Consider the following 19,806-nt stretch of genomic DNA (forward strand, 5'->3'; position numbering starts at 1 on the left):
GTAGTAGTTCACCATTCAACTTTGGGAGAATTTGTAATCTACCTCTAATGTGGTAGTAAATGGTGAAGGGTCTTTATGCACTTGTGCCTTAAGAAAACATTTGATTTTGAAAATAATATAATAAATAATATTTTTGAATATATATTTTGAATGCAATTGTTTGGTTTTGATTTTAGGGAATTGGTCATTTGACTAACATCTGTTGTTATCTGTGCAGTAATAAATAATGTTCTGAAGACTATTTGCGGACTCATTTCAAAGGTAGAATATCTTTTATTTATTTCAAAAAGCATGTCCACCATCCAACTTGGTAAGACAATTTTTTTACTGCAAGGAAATTATATATTGTAATAACCAATACAATTACTACACCATATCCTCTTGGCATGAAACACTCCCTGCAGGTGAAACAAAGTATTGGCAAAGTGTGTCGTTGCTTCTTTGCTTCCACAGAGGGATTTCTTTCTCTTCCAGTGGATGCAGACTGTAGCGCTCCCTCTCTCCTCCATGCTCCTTCAATAAGCGGATGGTTGGCATCCTCATAATCCACATAGGCAGGTGGCACATAGGCATCAGATCTCTGGTTGCGTAAAACATTGTGCAGGCAAAGACACGCAAAGAGAATGGTCACAACTTTGTCTGGATTCAGCGATTTGCCAAAATTCCAAAGGCGTTTTCAACAACACGACGTGCCCTGGAAAGACGGTAATTGTAAATCCTTTGATTTTTGCTCAGGTTTCGAAAAGGATAGGGCTTCATGAGATCTGTTTTCAGCAGGTAGGCCTCGTCACCGATGAACATGTAGGGCATCATGACATCAGTGTTGGGAAGGGTATCATCAGGGGGGGCATGCAGTAGGCCAGCGTCCATAGCAACTCTCAGGTCCGACTGGGCAGCATCAAACACTCTGTCCTGGGTTCCTGCACTTGCATACACAAACCTGTATTGGGCGTCAACTATTGCAATAAGTATGATGGAAAACCTGGACTTGTAGTTGTAAAACATGCTTCCAGTCTTGGCCGGGGGTTGAATGAAGATATGTTTGCCATCCACAGCCCCTAAGCAGTGTGGAAAGTTCCACTTGTCAGCAAAATCTTTGGAAATGGCCTTCCACTCCGACTTGGTAGTGTCTGTGAAACAAGTGAGATGGAGACATGGTGATCAACCAAATTAAGTTTAATAATCGCTATTTTTATTCAGTCATTAGGATCGCCATACAGCTCAAAATGGTTTCATTTTCCTGTCTGAATTGACTAAATGTTTTTTTTCTTTCTTTCAACCACCATAAAATATGGGTATAACTACAAATAACCAATGCTTATGAACAATTATGTCAAGGCTGAAGGCAGAATAAATACAACATCAAGGATTCAGACAACCACATAATTGTGGAATGTCCTTTTTACTTACATTTACATTTACTCACATAACTAATGTTAACAAAACCTTATTGTCAAAGTGTTACATTTAAAAGATGTAAAATAAAAAATAAACAAAGTATTAAGTATTCGTCATGTAGTACAGAAGTTAGGGCTGCACAGGTCTCCATAACAATCCTGCTCAGTGTTGTGCTTCCAATTCGATACTGAAAACTTAACGAGTTGAAGGTTTCACCTGAGGATAGATAGATAGATAGATAGATAGATAGATAGATAGATAGATAGATAGATAGATAGATAGATAGATAGATAGATAGATAGATAGATAGATAGATAGATAGATGGGTGAGTATGGAAGATGCATAACATCATCATTCCTAGTTGAATTGAGAGGGATAAAGATAAAGGGGATATTAAATTGTGATTAGATTTGTGTGCACACTCACCTGTTGCCAAAAACCGTAGTGTGACAGAAAGCCTGTCCAGAGAATAAATATGCACATGCTTTGCAATTCGTCCATTGGGTTATCATGCAATTAAACTAATAAAGAGTTCTATGCTTTGATGGGTTGTTCTTATTTATTTTCATGTTGCTGTTCTCATGATTGCCGTATAAGATTTTTATAGACAACTATGCCTAGGGTCTTGAAGTTCTATCACACCACATGTAGCCACTTACATGTATGCTTACTTGGCATATGCAACTCTTTAGGTATTTACAACACCACTGGTCACTATATGATAAAAGTGTGAAAATTAATCATAAGAAGAAGTTTATATGAGTTTAAGTTATATCTGTGTGGATGTATTGTTCTGTTCCAGTGATGTTCTGTGACTAAACCTTGAAGGGAACAGATATCGCCTATGGGGTCATAACCTGTTCCCCAATGGTCTCTGCTGAAGCCTTTGCTGGAGGCATATATACCCCTCGGGTCCCAGTAAGTTCTCACCAAGGTGGTAGGGCCCAGCAAGCAATTTCGACACTTTGCATACCTTGTTTATTCGTGTAGCCTGCCCTCCAGAGAATAAATATGCACAAGCTTTGCAATTCATTCATTGGGTTATTATGGAATCAAACTAATCAAGAGTTCTAGACTTTGATGGGTTCTTCTTATTTGTTTTCATGTTGCTGTTCTCATGATTGCTGTATGAGATTTTTATAGACAACTATGCCTAGGGTCTTGAAGTTCTATCAGACCACATGTAGCCACTTACATGTTGCTTACTTGGCATATGTAACTCTTTAGGTATTTACAACACCACTGGTCATTATATGATAAAAGTGTGAAAATTAATCATAAGAAGTTTATATTAGTTCAAGTTTGCTCGGTGTGGATGATTTATTCTGTTCCAGTGATGTTCTGTGACTCAAACTTGAAGGGAAAAGATATCGCCTATGGGGTCAAACCCTATTCCACTATACAACAACTGAAAGCCGAAATGTTGTCACACTTCGACGTAAAAATGGACTATATCCAGACAAGTTTAACGTCGATTCAAGGCTCTCTTACAACCTTAGGCGACCATGTATCGGAGCTTGAAAATAGGGTCAGCTCCAATGAGGATAACTTAACCGACACACAAAGTCGCCTGAAGTTACTCGAGGGTGAAAACTCCTACCTGCGGGATAAACTGGATGATGTTGAAAACAGAAGCAGGGCCTACAATCTTCGCTTCCTTCATGTTCCTGAAAAAGCCGAGGGTATAAACATCCACGGATTCATCGGCGGCCTACTTAAGCAGCTTCTGGGTGAGGAGAACTTTCCGGTACTTCCAGCTCTGGAACGGGTGCATCGCTCCCCTATGCATCAGTCTTTAAAGAATTCAGCTCCGAGGCCTATCCTGGTGAGATTTCTTAGTCTTCAGGATAAGTCTAAAATCCTTCGACTTGCCCGCGGAAAAAAGGAACTCAAGTACAACGACAAACGTGTCCATATTTACCCGGACTTCAGTGCCAGTCTTCTCCAAAAGCGACGCGAGTTTGATGATATCAAAAAGAAACTACGTGAACTTGACATGGAATATTCTTTGCATTATCCTGCCACGCTTAAGATAATTTCCTACGGTAAATCGGTGCTTTGCAAGACCCCGGGGGAGGCTGAACAGTTTCTCCATGAATTACAAGTTTTGCCTGAATGATAGACAGCCCCGCTTAAGGTACTGAATGACGGACTGCCCAGCTTAAGGTACTCTAGTAATTATCTGTTGTGTGGCTGCTGTTATTGATGTTTGCTGGCTTGAAGTAGCGTATTTGGGACCTATACTATTTGCCTATATTCTGAAGGCTAACATGATTAGGAAATGATATATTTGTATACGTGTATACATGTACTCTTTTTTTTTTTTTTTTTTTTGACCAGAATTTGAGAGTTTTTTTTTTTTTTTTTTTTTTTGACTATTATATAGGTCAGGATTAAAAATGAATCCCGTGGCTGATAATGAGCCTATTCAGTTTCTTTAACTTGCAACTGTAGCTTGCTGAGGCCCATTACTTGTCTATTTATCAACTTTTACTTTCTTTTTCTTCTGTAACCAATGGGTCGTCTTAAGAGGTCAGTACTTAGGGATATATTAATATAAAGTGTTTCCAGTAAATATTTTGTGGTCTGAGCCTGCATTTTTCTTTTGTTTTTTCTTGCTTTTATTTTTCTTTTCTTTCTTTATTTTTATTATTAATCAATTCAGGGCGATGCCTTGGGTTGGTCAGTTTGCGTGTACTTGTGTGTGTTATGTGTCTGTATGTAAATGTTTGTACATGTCTGTGCTCTCTCCTCCCCTTCCCCCCCTTCTCCCTGACCATCCTTTTCATTCATTTTTGAAGAACTAGTATAGGTAAAGGTTTATTCGTGATTCATTTGAATATCAGGAGTTTGACACATAAAATTGACTTGCTAAGAGCTTGGCTTTCTTACAATAAGCCCAGCGTTATTACACTATCTGAAACATGGCTGAATAATGATACATCTGATGCCGATGTCAAACTTGATGGTTATACTCTGTATAGAGCAGACAGGGGTACTCGTGGTGGGGGAGTGGCCACTTATATTTTATCTCACTTATCCTCTGAACTCATGATTCCAAAAGAGAGTGCTGTACATTTTGAATGCTTATTTGTTAATATTGCTCTTCATGAAAACAAGCAGATAACCATAGGTAACATTTATAGACCACCAAATTCCCCCGTTGAATCGACTAATTGTATTCTTGCTACTATTAATTCTTTAGACCATGCAAATGAGTTGATTCTACTGGGTGACTTCAATCGGAATTGGCTGGATCGTTCATCCTTTCATGAGAAAAATTTATTTAATGGTCTAAACCTTACTCAACTAATTACTGAGCCGACTAGGGTGGTTAACAAATCCAAGTCTCTTCTGGATTGGATTTTGGTTACCCACCCAAATAGAATCTTTCAATCTGGTCTATTACCAGATTGTTTTAGTGACCACTCCATCGTTTTTTGCGTTTGGAAAATAAGACTACCACGAGTGCCACCTAAAGTAATTAGGATAAGACAGTACAAAAAGCTGAATACAGAGGCTTTTATTCAAGACCTAATAAGCATTAATTGGTCCAGATTTCAATTGATTCCCTTTGTTGAAGATGCCTGGAACTTCTTTCTTTCTGAGGTTCTTAAAATCATAGACCAACATGCACCTTGGACATCTGTTAGGGTTAAGGGAAGCCACTTACCCTGGATTGATGGTGATTTAATACAGTTATTTAAACAGCGTGATAAGGCCTGGATCAGATACCACACGACAAAGGACGCTGCTGATTGGTTAGAATATAAGAAATTAAGAAATGCCTGTACAACCAAAACAAGGAATGCAAAATCAAATTATTATAAGCATTCTTTATCTGAAGACTTTAAAAACCCTAAGCAATTCTGGAAGAAACTTAATACCTTAATTAACATAAACAACAAAAGTCTTCCTGCCAAACTTAGAGTGAACAATAACGTTATCACTGATCCTATCTCAATGGCCAATGCCCTTAACGAACATTTTTCTTCCATTTGTTGTTCAGAATCATTTGAGCGCACCTGTTCTATCATAACAGATACTGTGAACAACAGTTCATTCTCGTTTTCAACAATATATCCCTCTGATGTCCAACAGGCAATACTAGAAATAAAATCTTCTAATGGAGCTGGTCCTGATGGTTTGGACATTAAGTTTATCAAATTGTCTTCTCACGTCCTAGCATTTCCACTTTGTGACTTATTTAATTTGTCACTCTCAACATGCTCAATTCCATTAATGTGGAAATTTGCAAAAGTAATACCAATACATAAAGGTGGTGATTCAATGGATGTCAACAATTATAGACCGATTTCTATAATTAGTAATGTAGCTAAAATATTTGAAAAGCTTATTTTTAAGCAACTGTCCAGATACCTTAATGACTTCTCTCTTTTGACTCCTAATCAATCTGGATTTAGACCTAATCACTCTACAACAACTGCCCTTACAGCATTTACCAATGATATTTTTTCTGCACAAGATAATAATAGGTCTACTGGTGCAATTTTTATTGATCTCACTAAGGCATTTGACATGGTTGATCATTATATTCTTCTAGACAAACTATATGCTATTGGTCTTTCCAAATCAGCTGTTCTCTGGTTCAATTCATATCTTCATTTCAGACATCAAAGTGTGTATCTTAATGTTTCTTTTTCAAAACCTAGAATAATGGAAACGGGTGTCCCTCAGGGTTCTTCTCTAGGGCCGCTTTTATTTTCCATTTTCATAAATGAGCTCCCTAAATTTAGCTTAGACTGTCAGATTCATCTATATGCAGATGATACAGTTATATATACATCTAAATTCGATATATCCGAGATTCAAACTTCACTTCAATCTGATTTTAATCGAATTCAAACATGGTTCTCTTCTAATCTGCTTCTTTTGAATAAAAAGAAGTCTTATAGCATGTTGTTCGCAACCAGATCCACATACCATAAACAAAATAATTTTCTTGAGGTTCAATTTCTAGATGGTATACCACTAGAGAATGTAGAGGAGTTTAAATATCTGGGCCTTTGGCTCGACTCTCAACTTACCTTCAGACCACATATTGATTCCATTATAAAAAAAAAAAATTGTAGATTAAGACTGTTATACCGTTCTATTAATTGTTTTACAAAACAGATCAGATTAAAAATTATTACTCAGTTAATATTGCCTATAATTGACTATGCGGATGTTGTTTACCAGAACACAGCCAAAACCAACCTCAAACCTTTGGATGTGTCTTATAATAGTCTCTGCAGATTTATTTTAAGGTGTCCATTTAGAACTCATCACTGTCAAATGTATCTGTCACTGAACCTTCTTTCATTAAATGGGAGACGACAGTTTCACTGGTTGCAGTTTGTACATAAATGTATTTTTTCAAACTACCCATCCTATCTGAAACAACACTTGATTCTTTATCAATCATCTTACAGCTTAAGAGACACTGACCATCTTTTCTTTTCTGTACCACATATATCCAAAGAAATTGGGAGGAGAGCTTTTAAATTTAAAGCACCATCCGACTGGAATAGTTTACCTGGGTCTCTAAGATCTATCTCCTCCTTTCATCAATTCAAGATGTCTCTCCTTAACTACTTGTATACAAGCTGCAACTGTTTTTCTCTTGCCTAATATTTTCTCATATGAGCATGTACAGTATGTGTTTATGTATGTGTTTATGTATTTGTGTATGCATATGTATATGTATATGTGTGTATGTTTATATGGGACCATATATGTATGTCTATACTAAAGTCCTTAACTGTTGAATACCTAGTGGTTGGTATTGGGAGGGTATGGGTGGCTTTGGTGTGAGGGAGAGCTTTTGTACTTTGTTTGTTTTTTGTACCTTGTCTTTTGTTTGTCTGTAAGCTATGTATACCTGTTATGTAAGTTTTTCTTTTCTTTTCTGAGGCCCCCTTGAAAACGAGATGTTACATCTCAAGGGGTTTCCTCTTAATAAATTTGAAATTTAGGGTCCAGCAAGCAATTTCGACACTTTGCATACCTTGTTTATTCGTGTAGCCTGCCCTCCAGATAATAAATATGCACTTGTTTTGCAATTCATCGCAATAGTGGAATTATTATGGAATCAAACTAATCAAGAGTTCTAGACTCTGACTGGTTCTTCTTATTTGTTTTCATGTTGCTGTTCTCATGATTGCTGTATGAGATTTTTATAGACAACTATGCCTAGTGTAAGAAAAAATGATGTGGACGTTGAAGATCTCAAAAATGAAGTTTATTACAGATTTTTTTAAACGAGGGGGTTCCCTGACAAAAAACAGCATAAAATGAAAGAAAACAGCTTTTTCTTACCTTTCCCCACTTTTTTTTTGTTGGAAATTCCTCGCTGGGTGGCTCGACAATGTAAGAAAAAATTATGTGGACGTTGAAGATCTCAAAAATGAAGTTTATTACAGCATAGCAGTGGCAAGGTACACAAAGCACCTTGGGTTCACCGGCGTCAGAATGAACCCAGAACATCCAAATCTCAAACCTTTTATCCTGTTACAGTTTTACCACTCTTCATGCAAATGAAGTTGCTTTTGTTGCAACAGCTGTGATCTGTATGTTAATGAATTTGTAACACCCCATTGTCTGAGAAGGTTCTCTGTGTCCCACACCCATTCCCATTCTACAGTTGATTACCATTTGTTCAGGATATGATCAACCCAAATGGTCAAGAAACAATATAACTTGACTGCCTTACTCTCTATGATAATTAAGCCATTTTGGGGATGAGCTCATTCTAAAATATATTTAAGAGTGGAATCTGGGTCGAGGCACACTACCATTTCTTACACTAGGGTCTTGAAGTTCTATCACACCACATGTAGCCACTTATATGTTTTCTTACTTCGCATATGTACTAGTACTTGGCACTCTTTAGGTATTTACAACACCACTGGTCACTATATGATAAAAGTGTGAAAATTAATCATGAGAAAAGTTTATATTAGTTCAAGTTTGCTCAGTGTGAAAATCAATCATAAGTAAGGTAAGGCAAGGCAAGGCAAGTTTATTTATATAGCACATTTCATACACAATGGCAATTCAAAGTGCTTTACATAGAAGAAAAAAATTATAATAATTAAAACAGTTTAGAAAAATAAAATAAAATACAGTGCAGTACAAATATTCAGTTTGTGCACAGCTAAACAGATGTGTTTTGAGTCTGGATTTGAATGTGACTACTGTAGGAGCACATCTGATCTCTTCTGGAAGCTGATTCCAGCTGCGGCTGGCATAATAGCTAAAAGCCGACTCGCCATGTTTAGAGTGAACCCTTGGTATTTCTAGCTGATATGATCCTAATGATCTGAGTGATCGGTTGGGTTTATATTCAGTGAGCATATCTGCAATGTATTGAGGTCCTAGGCCATTGAATGATTTATATACCAGTAATAATACTTTAAAATCAATCCTAAATCTAACTGGGAGCCAGTGTAAAGACCTGAGGACTGGTGTGATATGTTCATATTTTCTGGTTCTGCTCAGAATCCTGGCAGCAGCGTTCTGTATGAGCTGCAACTGTCTTATGGTCTTTTTGGGAAGGCCAGTGTGGAGTCCATTACAATAATCCACCCTGCTGGTGATGAAAGCATGCACAAGTTTCTCTAAGTCTTGTCTGGAAACAAAGCATCTAATTCTTGCAATATTTTTCAGATGATAGTATGCTGATTTAGTTATTCCTTTGACATGACTACTGAAACTAAGGTCTGACTCTAGTGTCACACCAAGATTCCTGACTTGATGTTTAGTTGTTTGACCCCTAGAGTGAAGGTATGCGTTCACCTTGAGAACTTCATCTTTGTTTCCAAACACAATGACTTCAGTTTTGTCTTTGTTTAATTGAAGAAAGTTTTGGCACATCCAACTGTTGACTTCATCAATGCATTGGCACAGGGAGTCAATTGGGCTGTAATCGTTAGGCGATAGGGCTAAGTAGAGCTGTGTGTCGTCTGCATAGCTGTGGTAAGCAATTTGGTTCTTTCTCATTATTTGGATCATTGGGAGCATATACAGGTTGAACAGGAGTGGCGCAAGAATTGAGGGACTCCGCATATCATGGATGTCCACTCAGACTTATGGTCTCCTATACTCACATAATAACCTCTCCCATCTAAGTATGACCTGAACCATTTTAGGACTATCCCAGAAAGCCCCACACAGTTTTCCAGCCTGTCAAGAAGTATGTTATGATCGACCGTGTCAAATGCAGCACTGAGGTCGAGTAGGTCCAGCACTGATAATTTTCCTGAATCAGTATTTAAGCGAATATAGTTTATTATCTTTATGAGCGCTGTCTCTGTGCTGTGGTGTGGTCGGAAACCAGATTGAAAATTGTCAAAGTATCCATTCGAGCTTAAGAATTTGTTCAGCTGATTGAAGACAACTTTTTCAATGATCTTGCCTATGAAAGGAAGATTTGATATCGGTCTATAGTTGCTTAATATGGTCTTATCCAGATTGCTCTTTTTCAGGAGGGGCTTGACAACTGCAGTTTTCAGGGAGTTTGGAAAACTCCCAGAGAGAAGTGAGGCATTTACCACTTCTAGAAGATCTGCTTCTAAACTGTTTAACGCACTTTTGAAAAAAGATGTGGGAAGTGTGTCAAGGGCGCATGTTGATGTTTTAAGGTGCTGTACGGTTTCTTCCAAAATTTTGCCATCAATTTCTTTGAAATCAGACATAGTAACTACTTTCTCAGGTGGTCTGATCTGTCTGACCTCAGTGCAACTCAAGGATGTGCTGATCACCTTTCTGATATTATTGATTTTCTCAGAGAAGAAAGAAGCAAACTCACTGCACTTGTTGTCTGAGAGCATTTCACTGGGAATCTGGCTTGGGGGGTTTGTCAGTCTCTCTACAGTAGCAAAAAGAGTGCGTGTGTTGTTTAAATTGCTGTTTATAATATTTGAGAAGAAAGTTTGTCTAGCTTTGCCTAGTTCCATATTGAAAGCATGCAGGCTGTCTTTGTAAATGTTATAATGGCTACAAGTTTTGTCTTCCGCCACATGCGCTCTGCTTTTCTGCATTGTCTTTTCATAATTTGCACTGCTGTTGAGTTTCTCCGAGGTGCTTTTTGTCTGCTACTCTTCTTCCTGACTTTAACAGGAGCAATATCATCAATTACATTTTTAACTTTTGAGTTAAAAGAATCAAGGAGAAAACCAACAGAGTCTGCAGATATGCTTGGTGTTAAGGATATAGCCTTCATAAATAGTACACTAGTGTTCTCATTTAAGCATCTCTTCTTGACAGACACAGATCTAGCTTCAGTGGCAGGAGAGATCAATATATCAAAGAAAATACAGAAATGATCAGACAGTGCTACATCCTTAATAACAATCGATGAAATGTTTAGACCCTTACTGATAAGTAAATCTAGAGTGTGTCCATGATTGTGTGTGGGTCCATGTACATGCTGAGTCAGATCAAAAGTTTTTAAAACAGTTTTGATTTCTTTTGCCATATTGTTTTCTCTGTTTTCTCCATTGCTGGAGATCTATGTGAATGTTAAAATCTCCAGCAATGGCAAAACAGTCAAACTCTGAGGTAATTGTTGATAACAGTTCTGTAAAGTCCTCAGCAAAGGCTGGAGAGTATTTTGGAGACCTGTAAATAATGATAAGTAAAATGTGTGGAGCACCTTTTAACACAGTACCCAGATATTCAAAAGACGGGTAATTCCCAAATGATATTTGCTTACATTGATAGATATCTTTAAAAAGAGCAGCTAGACCCCCACCTCTCTTAACAGCTCTGCAGACACTCATAAAAGTAAAGTTAAAGGGGATGTTTCATTGAGGATTGTTGCACTGCAGCTGTCTTCTAGCCAGGTTTCATTTAGAAACATAAAGTCCAGGTTGTTTGTGGTTATTAAGTCATTGACTAGAAGTGATTTATTTTTAAGTGAGCGAATGTTTAAAAGTGCTAACTTAACAGTCTTACTTTTTGTCCCCACAGCAATCTTAGTTTGACATGTTATAGGCAACAGATTAGTTGGGTTTGCTGTACGGCTATTGAAGGCCTTAGACTTTCTATCTTGTAATAGAACAGCAATAGAGAAAGATACAGGCACACTGGGTTCCCGCTTGTTCTGTAAATATTTGAGAAAGTTACTGTTATCATAGCAGGGACCCAACACATATCACTGAGAGCTGGTATCAGTTGTTTTTGGTTCACCTCGAGCAGATGGAGGAGGGTGTGGGCCCTGGCGTTTTGGCAGAGGACGAAGAGGAGCAGTCTTTGGCAGTCTACCTGTCGAGGAGCACTAGTTTCATGGGACTCACCGGCTGTATGCTGAGGGTGACCATGACGAAGCTCTGTTGTGTGTTCCGTCTGGTTTGGTGGTCCCGTAAGTAACTTTGTTTCAAGAACTGCAGTCCTTTGTAAAAGTCTGTGGCAGTTAGGGCAGCAAGTAGATTCTTGAACCAGAAGAGGAATTTTCTCTCTTATCCTTATGAGTGTAGGCAGTTGTGTTTTCCTTTCCCCGGAATGTAAGCTGGTCGGGTAAAATAATTCTGCATTTTTGTAGTAATCCAAACTTTGTCGTCTGAGCACTGTGCTGATTTGCTGAAGTTAGAATTAGGTGATAAAAGGAAATAAAATATAAAAATATAGGAGTTAAAATGTAAAAGCGATAGAGCAAAGCGCGGAGCAGTAAGCAAGAGCGTCCGAACAGTAGCTGAGTACAGGCCATAAGTAGAAGTTTATATTAGTTCAAGTTTGCTCGGTGTGGATGTATTGTTCTGTTCCAGTGATGTTCTGTGACTCAACCTTGAAGGGAAAAGATATCGCCTATGGCAGGGTTCCTCAAACTCGGTCCTGGAGAGCCACTGTCCTGCACAGTTTAGCTCCAACCCTGATCAAACACACCTAGCTGTGAGTTTCTAGTGATCCTGAAGACATTGATTAGCTTGCTCAGGTGTGTTTGATCAGTGTTGGATCTAAACTCTGCAGGACAGCGGCCCTCCAGGACCGAGTTTGAGGAACCCCTGCCTTAAATGCTAAATTCAGTGTTCTCTACCTTAATTTTTCATCTTATGTTTTGTAAGGACATAAGATCAGCAGGTCTTATACAGATTCTTAAATTTGTAACTCCACACCATCTTATTTTGATCTGTTTTTATCCGCCATGTTATTACTCATAGACAATGCTATAGTGTATGTAGATTTTTTTATTATATCATTTTCATGTAGCTAAAAGAAACATTTTCAATCATTAAAAATTACGCAAAAAATAAAAAAATAAAAAAATAAAAAGTAACCTTCACAAGTAACACATTGAATTAAACTCAGCATTTTAAAGTAGAAAGACTGAATTTCCTTGCAAAACATACCCCCAAAAATTATTGTTGTATTTTCAACTTCTGGCATATTTATTTATTTATTTATTTATTCATTTTTAAAGTGGTATTCACCTCACTTATAATGCCTCAGTCAAGTCAAATAGCCTAAATGTTAAGCCTATTCATTTTATGCTTTTCACACAATTGCCTGATTCAAAAACACTCAAAACAATATCAGAGATCATAAGATCAAATTTATACACTCAATTTCAAAATATTTAGAAGGAAAATTGAAAGCTCTCAGTAATGGATAATGGCACAGTACTATTTTTTCATGGAAAGTATGATTGTAATGTAGACTATTTGATATATTTTATCAATTTATAATACAAACATTCGTAGTGCATTCAATGCATACGATTTCATGCATGTGTTTAATGTCTCCTAGCCATTAGAATGTTGATCTAGGGATTTCATTTGCATAAAAAAATAGAATTGTTTTCATAATATTACTGTGTAATATCATTGTGTGAAGTTGTTGGACATTGGTAAGTTTTAACAGTCAAATCTCAGTATGTGTCGCATCCCAGACACAAGATTGTTTTTAAATGTTACTATACGTACATTTATTTCTGTATTTAAGTTTACAAATGTTTTTCTTAAAAAAGGAATTTGTGAATTAGCATCAGTTACTTCACGGTAGATAAACAGAAAAACAGAAATGCTTCCAATGTGTCAGTTAGTATCAAAACAAACAAAGTAACTGATATGATTTTGGCAGATTAGCTCCTCCCACACTGGAATGATGCGCCGCCCCCCTGTAATCACATCATCAGTGAAGCTCCTCCCACAGCAATTCACCAATAAATGCTGGAATGTTCCCATCACCTACTGTACAAGTGAAGACGAGCAGCAAAGCATCAGGAAGAGCTGAAATCTGCAAAGACTGAGTTTATTAAGGAGGACATTGAGAACACGAGAGATCCAGAACCCTGCAGAATGAAACACACTGAAGATCCTGAAGAACAAAGAGGTTGGTGTTTATTCTTCATTCATTCATGACGCTGGAGAACATTCATGTTATAAAGCTTCAGTCACTTCACATTTAGATGAATAGAAATGGGACTTTTGTTGTTTTTATCAATAAACCATAAACACCAAACTCTATCAAGTAAGTGAACTTTCCGGAATGGCTGAGAGGCTTGTAAGAACTCTTAAGCAAAATCTGACTTAAAGTTACTGATAAAGTTGTGATGTTGTCTCATAAACCATCAAAGTTATTCATGGTAGATTCTTCTTCTCTCAGTAACTTTGGTAAGAGGGTTGATGAATGCGGTCAGCATTGGAGAAGTACAGTATAGCTAAAGCTGTGGTGTTTCTACACACACTGTAAAGTTAAACAAGAATGCAGGGAAATACACTTGGGCTTGTGTTTCAGTGTCCCACATTCACATGCGTATAAATGGAAGTCAATGAAACTGTTGTAAATTCAGACGTAAAGACCAGAGAGACTGGATTTGTACTTTATTGAGAACGAGCAGTGTTTAGAGATGGAGCCAAAGCACCCACACTAGGTGATGACCTAAACATAAAGCATGCAAATGAAGTATTCAGGTATAGTTACCTGTCCCAGACTCTATAGAGTTTCACAAGTCCTAATCCAATCTGCATAACTGTTCAAAGACAATAGGTGAGAGTCTCTGTAATCTGGCTCATTTGATTTACAATGAAGAGAACAGAAACCTCATGCTAGAGACTTTGATGGTTTATGTTGCCTTGGCTTTTGGCTTGCTTAGTTGGGGACATTTAATATTCAGCAATATTATTATATATATACTGTATATTCTCAATCTAAAAATTTGGTGTCAAAATGATGGCACTTTTATGCCAATTTTTTTGTGTTATTGTTACATTAGATAGTTGTGTTGTTGTTGTGTTAGATAGTTGTTGTCACTACATAAACATGGGATTTGTGTCTATAATGTTTTAAAAAATAAAAATGGGAAGATCAGTGTACCTTATTCATGTAAAGTTTCAATAACGTATCATTTACAGAAATGCTTCAAAATGATCTTAGTGTTTCATATCAGTTGTCTATTACATGACTGGTATTTCATTTCACTTCATATTTCTCTCTTTGATTTATTTTGATTGTACTGAAAACACAATTAAACGTTTTCTTTCATCTTCAGACCTGATGGAAGAGGACGAGGAGAGTGAAGAACTGAGTGAAGTGGAGGAGGAACATCACGTCAAACCTGGAGAAAAACCCTCGAGTCGCTCAAAGACTAAACAGACATCTTTAAAGAAAAGAAGAGCCAAGAAAGCTTTCACTTGCACTCAGTGTGGAAAGAGTTTACCATACAAAAGACTTCTTGAGATTCACATGAGAGTTCATACTGGACAGAAGCCGTACGCATGTGATCAGTGCGGCAAGAGTTACATGCGATCAGAACACCTTAACAGACACATGAAAATCCACACAGGAGAGAAGCCGTACACATGTGATCAGTGCGGGAAGAGTTACTCAGAAAAACGAAGTCTTGAGATTCACATGAGAATCCACACAGGAGAGAAGCCGTTCACATGTGATCAGTGCGGGAAGAGTTTCTCAGGTAAATGAAATCTTAAGTTTCATGTAAGAGTTCATACAGGAGAGAAGCCGCACGCATGTGGTCAGTGCGGGAAGAGTTACATACGATCAGAACAGCTTAACAGACACATGAGAACCCACACAGTAGAGAAGCCGTACACATGTGATCAGTGCGGGAAGAGTTACTCAGAAAAACTAAGTCTTGAGATTCACATGAGAATCCACACAGGAGAGAAGCCGTACGCATGTGATCAGTGCGGGAAGAGTTTCCCATACAAAAGACTTCTTGAGATTCACATGAGAGTTCATACTGGAGAGAAACCGTACGCATGTGGTCAGTGCGGGAGGAGTTACATGCGATCAGAACACCTTAACAGACACATGAGAACCCACACAGGAGAAAAGCCGTACACATGTGGTCAGTGCGGGAAGAGTTACTCAGAAAAAATAAGTCTTGAGATTCACATGAGAGTTCATACAGGAGAGAAGGGGGGGGTGGTGGTAGTGGCGCAATGGATAAGACACATGCCTTTGGTGTGAGAGACCCGGGTTTGAATCCACTGTGAGACACCAATGTGTCCCTGAGCAAGACACTTAACCCCTAGTTGCTCCAGAGGCGTGCGATCTCTGACATATATAGCAATTGTAAGTCGCTTTGGATAAAAAGCGTCAGCTAAATGAATAAATGTAAATGTAAATGTAAGCCGTACGCATGTGATCAGTGCGGGAAGAGTTTCTCAGGTAAACGAAATCTTAAGTTTCACGTAAGAGTTCATACAGGAGAGAAGCCGTTCACATGTGATCAGTGCGGGAGGAGCTTCGCAACAAAATCACATCTTGGTCGACACATGACGATCCACACTGGAGAGAAGCCGCATGTATGTGATCAATGTGGAAAGAGTTTTTCACTGTTTTCATATTTACATGCACATCAGAAGATCCACACTGGTGTAAGAGCTTATATGTGCTTTGAGTGTGAGAAGACTTTCATTACAGAGAACCATTTAAAACGTCACCAGACAGTTCACACTGGAGAGAAACCTTACAAGTGTTCACACTGTGACAAGAGATTCAGTCAGTCAGAATGTCTGAAACAACATGAGAGGATCCACACCGGAGAGAAGCCGTACATGTGTTCACACTGTGACAAGAGATTCAGTCGGTCAGCAAATCTGAAACAACATGAGAGGATCCACACCGGAGAGAAGCCGTTCAAGTGCGATCAGTGCGGAAGGAGTTTTGCTTTTAAAAGCTATCTTAAGGTACACATGAGGGTCCATGCAGTGGAGAAAAAAACGTATCACTGCTATCCATGCAGAGAGAGTTTCGATCAGTTATCTTCTTTGTTCACTCATACGAAGAACAATCACGGCAGAACTGCTGAAAAGCATCGGGAAGTAGAGAATGGAGAGAACGCCAGTGATCCAGATCCCGGCAGAATGAAACATCATGATACTGAAGAACAAAGAGGTTGGTGTTTATTCTTGATTCCTCATTCATTCATCATGCTTGAAGAACATCCTGATGCTCACCAGATTTACATTGTTTCAGGTCAAGAATAAAAACATGACAAATTAAAATTTCTAGGACTTTCTTTGTATTTTGACGTTTTATATCAGTTTGCCACAGGAAAAGCCTAAAGTGCAGGTGAAACACAAATATTTGGTGCATGCAGATTTAAAATAGAAACAGTGGATTCCTATGAAACATTCACACTGGAATGGGATATTCACCCATTATAAAGGAATGTTATTTTTCCTCAGAGATTATTTCAACTATTTTCTTGGACCAAACATTGAACCAAACTATTTAAATATTGAGCAAGCAATCTCATTGGCTGTAGAAACTGCTGTGGCCAATCAGATTGTGCCGTGTAGGGCATGATGTAATTGCTTATAGGTTACATGTCAAGCCTGCGTCGTCTAGAGTTTTATGACCAATCTAGTGATTTATAACACAAATCATCTTCATGACATTGAGGGTACGTTTACACGACAACAATATGCTTAAAACGGAGACGTTTTTCCTTTGAGTTTTCCGTGTACAGATGACACACGGATCCGCGAAAATGACTAAAAACGCTGTATTCTGCTGGCGATGAACACGTAATACAAATGTGCATGACGTCCTGGTTTACAGAAATTCGCGTTTTTGTTGTTTACCGTTGTAGACCGTTATCAGAAACTTGCACTTTAATATCCGTTTTCAAAAGTTTTCGTTTTCATACACTTTCGTCGTGTAAATGAACAGCCAAAATAAAAATAAAAAAATGAAAAAACATTTACGTTTTTAGTTGAAAACGGTGTCGTGTTTAAACAGCCCCTAAAATAGATAATAATGGTGCACAGCGGTTGTCGACCAGATTTGATGGGATTAAAATGACCATTGAACTCATCAGTGATCTTGACTTTGGGTTTTACTTTTCATTTAATTTTTGTCTCTCATTTGAAATCTCAACTGATTTAATGTTTCTTTTAGACCTGAAGGATGTGAACAAGAAAGGAAAAACAGAAGTCAAAAGATCTGCCACCTGCCCTGAGTGTAAAAAACGCTTCACATGTAAAGCAAGCCTGAAGATTCACATGAGGATCCACACCGGAGAGAAGCCATTCGCCTGTGATCAATGCGGGAAGAGTTTCGCAGCTAAAGGAAACTTTGTGAAGCACATGAGGTTCCACACTGGAGAGAGACCATACATATGCGATCAGTGTGGGAATAGTTTCCCAAGTAAAGAAATCCTTAAGGTTCACATGAGAGTCCACAGTGGAGAGAGACCGTACACCTGTAACCAATGCGGGAAGAGTTTCACTCAGTCTTGCGCTCGGAAATCACATCTGCAAACTCATTCTGAAGAAAGGCCATTTAACTGTGATCAGTGTGGTAAAAAATTTCTTTATGCGTCAGTCCTGAAGAAACACCTGAAGATTCACACAAAGGAGAAGATTCATGCGTAATATTACAGCAGAAAACGGCGTTTTTAAGTCCTTTATTACAGATGCTGAACTGAAAAAAAATTCACATTGGAAAAAAAATAACTTTCAAGTTTTAACACTGCAACACGAGATTCAGTCTGTCAGAAACACCTGAAAGGATTCACACTGGAGAGAAACCACATCAGAGTCTAGTCTGCGTTCTCTTCGTGCTGCATTTCCACCATTGGGCCAGAAGCTTCTGGAACAACATCTCACAACCCCATTATTTCACCAACAAAAGCAAGTTTTATCAGACCGGAAAGATCGCAAAACGAACATGACAAAAGCCGCCATATGTTTGCCTTTTTAGTTTTTTTACTTAAAGGTTTAAAACCCTAAGTATTGATGTTTTACCAATAAAAAGTGAATCCCGCACACTATCAATACTTGCAAACCAATACATTCTCAGTTGTGTACATCACATTTCCTTAGAAAAAATGATCATTTATATAATTTTTTCATACGATCTGATGAGCATCGCCCTATCCAGTTCCAGTAGTGTTATCATTTCACCCGGAGCAACTGTGGGAGATCCCGAACAAACAATCGGAATTATGATATATTCTTTAACATATGCAGAGCTAAATATTGATATCAGGCAGTCCGGTATAAAGAGACGAGATGTATTGACAGATAAATGATGTAACCAAGTAAATACATGATTGTGAAATAGCCTATGATTTGTTTGATTTCTTCAAGTGGTCTTGTATTTACCATGTATTAGCGCTTGTAGCACGTATCGCTTATAAATAACATATTTCTGCCTGATACAGTGATCAGAATCCATCTGATCGCAAACGGAAGAAAGCCCTGGCCGTTCGCCCCGACAAGGCCTCATCGAGACAGATTCATCATTAGAACATCTAGTTTCTCTTCCACTTCTACTCTTCCATGCAAATGCAAGATTTCATGTAGTTTTGAAACTGGACACTTTGCTTTCTCTTCTTGTCTTGAAATGCGTTGGCTCTTATGAGTCAGAAAAGAGAGATTTATCTCATTCATTTTCACTTTTACTTATTTTTATGTATTTGCTTCAATTAATGTTTGATTAAACTCCTGATTTTATCAACAGCTTTGGTTATTGCCCATTTTTATCTTCTGCTTTGATCTAAACCATGAAAAAATAAAGGCTTTTTATATTTTTCTTAAAACAAATTACTCGAGTGCCTTGGATTGTTTTTTCTTATGATCTAATTACTTTATTGTAATGAATGGAGTTATCATAAAATCAAACTATATTTAGATTCATAAGGACATATTCTGCTGATGTAGGTATTTAGCCGCAGTGGTTGCTGAAGATGAGTGTCATTAGTGTTTGTTGTTGTATTATTGATGTTTAATCCATGTCATATTGTGTGAAAACATGTATTGTTTTTCAATAGAGCAGTTTTATATGCTTTTTATCATATAGGCTATATCCTGACTCAAATAATCTGTTTCTAACAGCAAACACTTCGAATGAAGTGATATGATCTGCTGATGATCCTGAATGGCTTGTTTAATGAGTGTTAATAGTCTGAGGCTCATCAATATTACCAGATC

At 37.8% G+C, this 19,806-nt stretch overlaps 1 protein-coding gene across 1 annotated transcript in view; it reads right to left on the reverse strand.

Annotated features, from left to right (window-relative positions):
- LOC309511319 (zinc finger protein 862-like) overlaps positions 1-19,806 on the reverse strand; it is a 210,061-nt gene that overhangs the window by 161,381 nt on the left and 28,874 nt on the right. The gene's annotated exons all lie outside the window — the stretch shown is intronic.

This window comes from Leuciscus leuciscus, assembly GCF_965113295.1.
Source record: "Leuciscus leuciscus genome assembly, chromosome: 1".
Classification (NCBI taxonomy): domain Eukaryota; kingdom Metazoa; phylum Chordata; class Actinopteri; order Cypriniformes; family Leuciscidae; genus Leuciscus; species Leuciscus leuciscus.